This window comes from Bos taurus, chromosome 11, assembly GCF_002263795.3.
Source record: "Bos taurus isolate L1 Dominette 01449 registration number 42190680 breed Hereford chromosome 11, ARS-UCD2.0, whole genome shotgun sequence".
NCBI classification, from domain to species: domain Eukaryota; kingdom Metazoa; phylum Chordata; class Mammalia; order Artiodactyla; family Bovidae; genus Bos; species Bos taurus.
Genome location: NC_037338.1, coordinates 81384040 through 81393236, shown reverse-complemented (window position 1 = coordinate 81393236; position 9197 = coordinate 81384040). Strand labels below are relative to the sequence as shown.

The 9197-nt window shown below is 37.6% G+C and overlaps 1 non-coding gene across 1 annotated transcript; it reads left to right on the top strand.

The window, feature by feature from the left end:
* Positions 1–3266: 3266 nt before the first annotated feature.
* Positions 3267–3338, top strand: TRNAC-ACA (transfer RNA cysteine (anticodon ACA)). Its single transcript has one exon. It is a non-coding gene; the product is annotated as a tRNA-Cys (tRNA).
* Positions 3339–9197: the final 5859 nt, after the last annotated feature.

Here is a 9197-nt window from a genome sequence, read left to right as displayed (position 1 = left end):
AAGCTGGAATCAAGATTGCAGGGAGAAATATCAATAACCTCAGATATGCAGATGACACCACCCTTATGGCAGAAAGTGAAGAACTAAAGAGTCTCTTGATGAAAGTGAAAGAGGAGAGTGAAAAAGTTGGCTTAAAGCTCAACATTCAGAAAACTAAGATCATGGCATCCAGTTCCATCACTTCATGGCAAATAGATGAGGAAACAGTGGAAACAGTGTCAGACTTTATTTTGAGGGGCTCCAAAATCACTGCAGATGGTGATTGCAGCCATGAAATTAAAAGATGCTTACTCCTTGGAAGGAAAGTTATGACCAACCTAGACAGCATATTAAAAAGCAGAGACATTACTTTGTCAACAAAGGTCTGTCTAGTCAAGGCTATGGCTTTTCCAGTGGTCATGTATGGATGTGAGAGTTGGACTATAAAGAAAGCTGAGCACCGAAGAATTGATGCTTTTGAACTGTGATGTTGGAGAAGACTCTTGAGAGTCCCCTGAACTGCAAGGACATCCAACCAGCCCATCCTGAAGGAGATCAGTCCTGGGTGTTCATTGGAAGGACTGACGTTGAAGCTAAAACACCAATACTTTGGCCACCTGATGCGAAGAGATAGCCATTTGAAAAGACCCCGATGCTGGAAAAGATTGATGGCAGGAGGAGAAGGGGACGACAGAGGATGAGATGGTTGGATGGCATCACTGACTCAATGGACATGGGTTTGGGTGGACTCTGGGAGTTAATCATGGACAGGGAGGCCTGGGGTGCTGCAGTTCATGGGGTCGCCAAGAGTCGGACATGACTGAGCAACTGAACTGAACTGAAAATAACTCTATGACTGTAGCTATGCCTGATAATTTTTGACTGTCAATTTCTCAACAGGAAGTTCAAGCAAATGTATGAATTAATTTTAGTCAACAAGTATTGGTAATTTGTATCATCACTCAAAAGCCACTAGAAAAATAAAATTCACTGCTATTATTTACTGAGTCCCAGATTACATTATCAATAGGAGATGACTAATTCTCTACCTCTAATTCACCCCACTGCACCCTGATTTCTCATCAGCTTATTAGCACAGAACTCTATCACCTAAACTTGCAGTTTATCTATAAATAATATTCTCTAAAGCACAGGCTTGCAACTTTATGAAGAATCATAAATTATTAAAATTAAACTACAGTCATATCTTGATTTACTCATTGAATACAATAATAAAGTTTTCTCATCATTGTTAAGGGGACTGAAAATGATGAAATGAAAGTTGCTGATAAGAGTCCAGTGAGTTGGCCTCTTTGTTCATTTCTCTAGAGCCTGAAGCAAGTCAGTTTCACTCTCTGGCATCTCAGTTTACTCATCTTCAAAACCAGGATGATGGTTGCCCTGGTAACCCTCAGGATTCTTGATACTTTTTAAACGTTATTGAAAATTATAATGCACAATGTAAAAAAGTCTTCTGGAATTATTGGTATTGGAAATGGTGCAATTTACATTGAATTTTAAACTGTCAGTTTATCAAAGACTTGTTTTCAGCACTGGGTTTGCTAATGCCTGACTCCCTCTAAAAATAACCAGCAATTTCAGTAAATTGTAAAAGGGGAACATTTGCATGGCTTCCTGTCAGTAAAGACCATTTACGTGCTTGAAAGAAATGCCATTTTGATATGACAAATATAAACCCCAAAATTCTTTATAACTAACCTTGCTAGGCAAAGAGAAAATTTCCTTAGAAACTTATCATGTCAACAAGATCTGGCAAAAAAAATAAAAAAAGACCTTTATTACAACAAGTGAAGATGAAGTGAGCTCATAAGACTCACAGCAATTTTTAAACTTCCTTTCAAAAGCAAGTTATCACCACCTTCTAATATAGCAGATGCTATCTATATGGTGATGACTCCCCAAACTGTGTCTCCAACCCAGGTTACTCTGCTGAGATCAAGCTTCATTCATTCAAGAGCTGATTGGACATTCTATGTTTATCATATCCATGACTAAACTTATCAGCTTCCACATCAAACCTAGTCCTTCTCCTTTCTTCAGATGACTATGACTGGTTTGCACAAGCCAAAACCTATCCAACCAATTGAGCCAAGGCTATAGTCCTGCTATCTAGGGTTCTGACTGCCATTTAAACACAAATTGTCTATCTTCTTATCACTTACATGAAGCTTCTAAAATATGACATGAATAAACTTATCTACAAAACAAACAGACTCACACATGGAGAACTGACCTGTGGTTGCAAGGGGTGGGGGGAAGGAGGGAGGGATGGATTGGCAGTTTGGGACTAGCAGATGCAAACTATTATATACAGAATGGATAAACAACAACGCCCTACTGTATAGCACAGGGAGCTAAGTTCAATATCCTGTGATGAACCATAATGGAAAAAAAACACACCCATCTTCCATATTTCTTGTATATCTAGCTCTGAGTCTAGTTACAGCTATACCTAAAGCTGCCTTAGTCCACCATTCCACATTCCAGTAAGTAGTTTGTAGAGAAAGTATACAGGGAAATGGGAATGAAGCCAGTAATATTTTTGCTTTATCTTGGTATTTAATATTTCTTTTCATTTTGATCATTTCTGGAGACTTTTGTTTCTTTTTCTACATCCAGGTTCCTGTGTATTATCACGTTCTTCTGCTTGAAGAATTTCTGTTAATATTTTTTCTACTGTAGGTCTGTTAATGCAGAATTATATCTTTTTTTGAAAGTCTTTGTTTCTGCTTCACTGCTGAAATTTATTTTCAGGGGATGTAAAATTGCATGTCAATCTTTTTCTTCTCTCAGTGCTCTGAAGCTATCCACTGTCTTCTGACTCGCATAGTTTCTGATGAGGTTATATTTTTATCTTTGTTCTTCTTGTTCTGCTTAACTATTTAGTATGGAGTTTATATCTTCTAAGTCTGAACTGCAAGGTATGTTTCTGTGTCTCCTGCCATGCCATCAATATTTCCTGATTGCCTGTTAGAGATCCATGGAGAAGAACCCATGATCAGTTGCAAACTGCTTTTGTGTCTGAGGTCTCAGAAGCCTCACACTATCCCACACTCAAACTTTAACAATTCATTAAAACGTCTTAGCTGAAATTTTTTCCCACTTAAATGGGGGATCTGGTTTCCTCTCTTAATTTGCACTGGTTAGTCGTTTCTTGTGCTCCATCTCTCTTTGGATATGCCTGTCTTTCCTTAGATTTCAGCTTAGTTGCTTGCTCTGCACCCTCACCTTTTTGAATTGATAACAACTATGATCTTTTATGGACTTCCCTGATGGCTTAGACAGTAAAGCGTCTGCCTACAACGCAGGAGACCCAGGTTCAATCCCTGGGTAGGGAAGATCTCCTGGAGAAGGAAATAGCAACCCACTTCAGTATTCTTGCCTGGGAAATCCCATGGACAGAGAAGCCTCTTAGGCTACAGTCCACGAGTCAGAATGATCTTTTATATGACCTGGCTATTTCTTATTGTTATGGTGGGGTCAATAATCTTTCTAACATTTCATATCCTAGTTGGAAGTCAGAAGTTCACTAATTTCTTAACACAATGAAAACAATGTATATTTGTATATGTACTAGTCAAACCAATCTAGAGAAATCAACGAGAACTTTAGTTGTAACAAATTGTTTCTTAAACAGAAATAGCAATGTGTTTATGGCAATTTAAAAAATGCATGGAAGAATCAAAAATCCGTTTTGCTATTGAAAAGCTTATAACCTACTGGGAGAAATTAGAATGATAAGGAGAAAGTACAAAAGTGAGTGTCGAATTCCTTCTGCTATCCCCTCTATCACCTTTAAACAATGATAATAAAGTAAGTTGTCTGCTATAAAAGACTGTGGCTTGGATCCTGACCTCATGGAAACTCAGCCAGCCATCTCTGAGAGGCATGAAGGAGTTCCTAAAGAACATGGCTTTAAAGAACAAGCTGCCCTGATGGCTCAGCGGGTAAAGAATCTGCCTGCAATGCAGGCGACATAGGAGACATAGGGTTCGATTCCTGGTTTGGGAAGATCCCTTGGAGAAGGAAATGGCAACCCGCTCCAGTATTCTTGCCTGGAAAACCCCATGGACAGAGGAGCCTGGCAGGCTATAGTCCAAAGGGTTGCAAAGAGTCAGACATGACTAAGTACTCAGGCATGGCAAAAAACATGGTGCTCGTGGTAAAGAATCCACCTGCCAGTACAGGAGATGCCTGAGACAAGGGTTCAGTCCATGGGTCAGGAAGATCCCCTGGAGGAGGGCATGGCAACCAATTCCAGTATCCTTGCCTAGAGAATCCCATGGACCACAGGAGCCTGGTGGGCTACAGTCCATAGGGTGGCAGAGAATCAGACATGACTGAGGTGACTGAACATACACGCAAGGAACACAGAACCAGCTGACTACAGGTGTCCTGTCTTAATAAATCACTCTAAAAACTGACCATACGAAATGTTGCAAAGCAAATTAAGAAATTTATAATTAAATCTGGCTCCAAAAAGATTTTGAAAAATGATACTGCTTGATTCTCTTTGGTCTTCTTTGATGGCATTTAAGCCTATTTCAGCAATTAATTGCTACTTTTCTTTGACCATGCAAAGGTGAGGAAAATGTATTAAAAATGAGGTGTGAGTAGATAGAAATGAGTAAATTGTGTGAGATTGAAAGAGTCCAAGGGTAGTTCACATTCAAGTACATATGGAAATAAAGAGTTTTTAAATTCTCTGCAAAACCAATCTCAATCTCAAGTTATAAAAAATGATATAAGGATAAACTTGGCTTTTGAAGTAGAAAACAGAGGCAAATAGAATCAATCACATGTTCAGATAAACTGCTGAGACCCCACAGCAGTTTTATTTAATGCCATCCTATCATCCATTTTAGTACAATTTAAGACTGAGAGCACAAGCAGATTGACAAATATATTTGCTCAAGACCTTCTCCATTATAATTCCATTAATATTTCTGGGCCCAGAGCCAGACAGAAACATCTGGTAGGGGCTTTGTGTTTGCAGAGATTAACTTGCAGATGTTCAAAATTATTTTTAAGAAAAATTTATTATAACCAAAATGAAAAAACTGGCAAAACTGAGATAAAAAATGATATGATGAGGATGTATCTTGGAAAATGTTTTTATATATTTTAGCATAATAAATACTCTTGCCTGGAAAATCCTGTGGACAGAGGAGCCTGGTAGGCTGCAGTCCATGGGGTCGCTAAGAGTCGGACACGACTGAGCGACTTCACTTTCACTTTTCAGTTTCATGCATTAGAGAAGGAAATGGCAACACACTCCAGTGTTCTTGACTGGAGAATCCCAGGGACGAGGGACCCTGGTGGGCTGCGGTCTATGGGGTCGCACAGAGTCGGACACGACTGAAGCAACTTAGCAGCAGCATAATAAAATCAGTATGTTCACAAGGTTAAAATGTCTATACTGAAGGGTTAAAGAGCATTTTAAATATTTCACCTCCTTCCTTACACTCACAGTTTCACTCTTCATTTAAATTCTCTTTTAACTGTTGGTTTGTTTTAATAAAGTTGGTAGTTCTTGCAATTCTAAACTATATACTCAGAGATCCATTTTTGTAGTTATACATTTTGTTTAAACATTGGCTCCCTACATAAAAAATGAAAAAATTAGTTTAATATTATTCTTCTTCTCTTCAACCTTATTTATGTAATTAATTTAAATCATTATTATTAAGATTTAATTTAATTATTATTTCAGAGTTTAAAATACAACCTTCGGATTTTTAGCTATTAAGACTGTCTTCATCCATTAGGTCATTATGTATTAGATTAAGACCCTGATGTCTTACTGTTTAAACTCTATCAAGTACTTAAGGAAGACATAATCTCAAATACTTAAGGAAGAAAATACTCAAAAGAAATACACACACACACACATACACACACACACACACACAAAAACTTTTAGTCTGATGAGCAAATTTAGCAAGGTCAAAGGAAATAAAAAAATTAAATAATGCATTTTTCCATTCAAGAATCAATGGGAGAATGAATTATTAAAAATTTACAGGAGCATCAAAAATACGTAAGTTCTTTAGAATAAATTTAAGGAAAAATGAGCAAAAGCTCTAATGAAAACTATAAAACATTGCTAAAAGAAACCAAAGGCGATCTGAGTAAGTTGAGGAATAGGCTATTTTTACGAATTAGAAAATTACATACTGTTAATGTGTCTGTACATTCAACAAATACTAATCAAGATCTCAAGTGACTTTTTGGCACAAATTGACTATTCTAAAAATTCTATGAAAATGCAAAGCATTGACACCAGATGAAACAATATTTGAAAAGAAGAACGAATTTAAAGGACTCACTCTCTGATTTTAAAATGTGTTATAAGGTTATATTATCAAGACAAAGTGAGATGGGTAAAAGAGTAGAGAAATAGATCAATGGAACAAATTTGAGTCCACAAAAGGGCCCATAGCTAAGTGACTAAATGATTTTAGATGAAAGTGCTTGGGTAATTCCATTGGAAAATGAATGCTTTCTCAACAGCTTCTACTGGAACAACTTGATAAATGCATGGGAAAAAATATTTCAACTTCTCCCTAACATTGTGCACAGCAATTACTTTGAGATGTATATATCTAAATGCAAAAAGTACAAATTAATACTGTAATACTTCTAGAAGAAAATGTAGGAGATGTTTTCCCAGCTTGGATTAGGTGAAGATTTGTTAGACAGTATACAAAAAGCTCTAAGTGGAAAATTAAGTAATAGTAAATTGGATATCATTAAAAATTGAAATTTCTCCATACAATACAAGATTGTTATGACAATCAAATACTAGAATAGATATGGAAATAGTTTAAAGGATATAAACTCTAAAACTTATTTGCCTTTAATGAACATTCTATTTACATACTTGAGTTTATAGCTGTTTAATCAATAAACATATATTCGTACCTACTATATCACTAAGCTAGGATCTTGGAATAAAGAATTAAGCAGATTTCTGACCTCAAAATATTTTCTATCTAGTAATTTACATCAACAGTTGAATGTAAGAAAGGTTGTCCTTGGCAGGGGGTAAATAGAGGATATTATGGTCATTAATTGAAGGTTATATAAGTCTGTCTTAACTTAGGGATTGATAGCCAAACGGAGTCCTAGAACTAAGGAGAAATTAACCAGGTGAAGAAATAGAAATGATTTGGGAAATGAAGGTGGGGGGAGATTGAAGTGCAGAAGAGATATTTCAGGCAGAAAAAAACAACACAGGCAAAATTCCTGGGAGAGAAAAACATGGAATATATTGTAGAGATGAAATGACCTTCAGGATGACTGTGGGCATATTGTAAGAATGATGTGGTAGTAGGTGAAAAGAGATCAGAGATAAAAGTAGCTCAGTGGTAAAGAACTTGCCTGCCAATGCAGGAGATGTAAAAACCATGGATTCAGTACCTGGGTCAGGAAGATTCCCTGGTGGTGGGCATGGCAACTCACTCCAGTGTTCTTGCCTGGAGAATACCATGGGCAGAAGAACTGGTGTGCTACAGTCCATGGAGTAACAGTCAGACACAACTAGAGTGACTTAGAACACATGCACACCTGGATGCACTAGAACTTCTCTAGCACGTGTGCTGAACAGATTGCGTGTTGGCATGGTTGTGGTGAATCCAAACCGGACTTGAAGAAACCTTCAAGAAAACCCAACAGTGAAGATGGTAGATAATCAACCACAATCTGAATGAACAGCAGCAGGTGGTCTAGAGAGAAATGAGTAGAAAAGGTTTGAGAGAGATTTGATAGAGCTTGATTTCTAGATGTGGAGGGTGGGAGGGTTGAAGAGTTAGAATCTTCTATCAGTCTGTGTATTTCAAGTTGAAGAAACTGCCCCCACCCTGTCCTATTCTACAAGATGGTCAAATAAGACAAGTAATAAAAAGTGTACGTGAGTTTGAGCAAGAAGGCAGTCTATGGTGAAACAATGAGACGACCCTTGTTCCAGCATTGGGAGCAAGTGATGGCGCAGAAGATGAATTTCAGCAGGTAGAAGAATGAATAGGAGGAGAACAAGTCATATTAAATTTGAACACATGTTTTAATGTAAACCGTGAATAGAAGGAAAAGGGCTGTAGTTGGGGAAAGCAAAAGGTCAAGGACAGAGGTTTTTTGGTTTTTGTTTCTTTAAGCTGAAAAAGATTTTGGTATGCTTAAATATTTTCTAAGAAAGCCAGAAGAAAGGAAGAGATTACTGTTACAAAGAGGAAAGGAAGAATCAACAGAGAGACTTCCTAGTGAGTGTGTATGTGCATGTGTGTGCAGGAGAAAGGGGAGAGGGAAATACAAGAGGTGGATGAAATCCATATTACAGGTAAAGGGGCTGTTAGCCTTTGTTGCTGTTGTTGTTCAGTCACTAAATTGTGTCCAACTCTTCATGAACCTGTGGAGCACAGCATGCTTCCCTGTCCTTTACCAGTTCCCAGAGTTTGCTCAAACTCATGTGCTGTCATCCAACCATCTCTCCCTCTTCTCCAGCACCACAGTTCAAAAGCAACAATTTGGGGGCACTCAGCCTTCTTTATGGTCCAAGTCTCACATCCATATATGACTACTGGAAAAAAAAAAAAAAAAAAAACATAGCTTTGACTAAACAGACCTTGAAGAAGGGACATTTTTCACTTTTTTCAGAAATCACACTTGTATTAATAGGTATGGAGGCCACCAACTGAAGGAGTTTCTGCCACATTCCATGTGTTGTGGTGTGTGTGTGTGTGGAAATAAAAGCAAAAATAAACAAATGGGACCTAATTAAACTTAAAAGCTTCTGCACAACAAAGGAAACTATTAGCAAGGTGAAAAGACAGCCTTCAGAATGGGAGAAAATAATAGCAAATGAAGCAACTGACAAACAACTAATCTCAAAAATATACAAGCAACTCCTACAGCTCAACTCCAGAAAAATAAATGACCCAATCAAAAAATGGGCCAAAGAACTAGACATTTCTCCAAAGAAGACATACAGATGGCTAACAAACACATGAAAAGATGCTCAACATCACTCATTATCAGAGAAATGCAAATCAAAACCACTATGAGGTACCATTTCACGCCAGTCAGAATGGCTGCGATCCAAAAGTCTACAAGCAATAAATGCTGGAGAGGGTGTGGAGAAAAGGGAACTCTCTTACACTGTTGGTGGGAATGCAAACTAGTACAGCCACTATGGAGAACAG